This window comes from Montipora capricornis, chromosome 12 (assembly GCF_036669925.1).
Source record: "Montipora capricornis isolate CH-2021 chromosome 12, ASM3666992v2, whole genome shotgun sequence".
NCBI classification, from domain to species: Eukaryota; Metazoa; Cnidaria; class Anthozoa; order Scleractinia; family Acroporidae; genus Montipora; species Montipora capricornis.
The window spans coordinates 18,432,039-18,434,538 of record NC_090894.1 but is presented as its reverse complement, the minus strand read 5'-3'; the positions used below and the strand labels follow the sequence as shown (position 1 = coordinate 18,434,538).

Sequence of the window (2,500 nt, the reverse complement as noted above, 5' to 3'; positions counted from 1 at the left end):
TTGAGTGACACTTTTATGAAATAATGTCAACAACGTCGTATTTTATGTAAAAAGGTATTTCATTTTGCCCAAAATCATATTGTTCCGCTTAACTATGGAAGGAAAAGCGCATTTTAAGATCCTCTTCCTTCTGAGTCTGGTTTCGTCGGTTGTTGGGCATGGGCGTCTGATCGACCCACCCAGCCGTAACTCGGCTTGGCGGTTCGGTTTTCCCAATCCTCCTCACTACACGGACAACGAGCTCAACTGCGGAGGGTTTAACGTTCAGTGGGAAAACGAACGGCGGCAAGTGTGGGGTGTGCGGCGATCCCTACCACGAGAAAAATCAGCCACACATTTGGCCAGGGAATACGCAAATGGTATCAAAACCAAGACATATCGAGAGGGCCAAGAGATCGAGGTGCTGATTGAGATAACTTCCAATCACAAGGGAACATTCTTCTTCAGGATCGGAGAACTGAAATCGGAGCCCATCACAGAAAAACAACTGGTCTATCAGCTGAAACAACCGGATGGCTCAGTTAGCTGGGAATTACCAGAAGGTACAAAGTACTCAAGTTCGTATGTCTAATGGTGATTTCATTATCAAGGTAGAGGACTTGTTAGTTGATCAAAGACAAAAATGGCTAGGACTGTGATATTTCGTTTCTCATGCGTTGACCCCTCCCAAAAAGCTGTCGAATGGATGAAACCCGTAGTGCAAGGTAATAGTTTGATATTGCTGCTTTTGCTTATTAGGCTCTGGTAATGACGTCTTCAAAATCAAGCTCAAGCTACCCGCTGGTTTGACCTGCAGTCGCTGTGTTCTCCGTGGTGGGAAGGACTGGAAACAACTGGGGTTGTGCAAACCCAAGTAATTGCGGACAGGGCGGGAATCCTAAACAGGAAACTTTTGTCAATTATGCAGACGTGGCTATCATTAAAAAGGACGGCAGCCTCCCGCCAACACGTTTCTGTGTTCTCCGTTGGTTGTTTCAGCTGATACCGCGCACCGGTGTCTCAGTTGGTTAAGCACCGGGCTGTCCACGCGGGAGGTCGTGAGTTCAACTCCGGCCGGACCAACACTCAGGTCTTTTAAATAACTGAGGAGAAAGTGCTGTCTTTGTAATGACATCTGCAAATGATTAGACTTTCAAGTCTTCTCGGATAAGGACAATAAACCGGAGGTCCCGTCTCACAAACCTTGTTCACATATAACACTGTGGGACGTTAAAGAACCCACACACTATTCGAAAAGAGTAGGGACGTGGTTCCCGGTGTTGTGGCCTATCTTCATCACTCACTTACATCATCACTCATCATGGGTTGGGAGGGTTCAGTGGGCTCATAAATGGACTGATAGCGGCTGCCATCGGCGCCCTTAGTATGCTGATGTCCGAGCCCACTGTAAAAAATGTAAATAGGACACGTATGTTTGTCCTATCAATCAATCGCGACATTACATTCTCTAAGTCAACGAAACGCCCCAAAACGAAGCCACCCTTACTGATGCACCTAATCCCAGCAAGTGTGGGGCTATTGGCCACTGGAGAGGAAACGCATCCATGGATAACTGGTGCCAGCGATCATGTGGCAGAGGCTACTGCCCCAGTAACATGTGTGCTTGTAACTGACAACGAGCTCGAGCTCGTGCTTGTTTTGTGTATGATCATTAAAAGTACATCCCTCGAAGTTTAATTTTTTGAATTCAACCGAGAGAGAATCTCTCGGTAAAGATGGAGTAGTCGTCCTTTTTTTTTTTAGCTCATTCCGGAGGCACCTACCGGAGAATTTTTAACGTTCAGGGGTCATTTAATAAAACTTTTAAACGTGTAATTTACAAGTGTAGCTATTGTTCTCAGACTCTAAAACAATGGCTACACTTTGCATTACACGTGTAAAAGTTTTATTAATTGACCCCATGTTTCCGCCCCTCTCAGCTATTTAAGTGTTGTATTCAGTGTCACACAGGGGGAGATGTTGGGGCTTAGTAGTTAACTTGCTCTGGACTCCAGGTTAAGTAGCTTGGGTTCACGACCAGCAGACCCAGTCGTCACGTTGTGTTCCTTAGGCAGCAAGACACCTATACTACTCTCACATTGCCTTGGTGGTACTCCAGTGGGAGTAGAAATACTCCTTGTCGTTGAATGCTACAGAAATAGGGATAAGCTCCGGCTGGATATATCTTGTCGCCTGAAAAGACTTCACCTTTACAATTTGAGGGATGTTTATCGTGGTATTTCATTTAACCACGAAATCGGAAAGCTTATGAGTAGGAGCGAACAACTGCCCTTTATTCCTGTCACGGCGTTTTCACAGACCTATTATTTTTAGATTGAATTTCCCGCGAATGAAATTCCCGTGAGAGCCCGATGACCAATCACAAGAAACTAAGTTGGCGTCATTGGGTACCGGACCGGAACGGCCTTTCTGTCCGAGGGAAAAGGTAGTCTAAAAATAGGGTTAGTAAAAATGCCGTGACACATTGGCTTAGTATGGAAGTTGTTCGCTCCTAGTCATG

At 45.6% G+C, this 2,500-nt stretch overlaps 1 pseudogene; it reads left to right on the top strand.

Moving 5' to 3' along the window:
- Positions 1–1,011, top strand: part of LOC138025493 (uncharacterized) — a 1,050-nt pseudogene extending 39 nt beyond the window's left edge.
- The last annotated feature ends 1,489 nt before the right edge of the window (positions 1,012–2,500 follow it).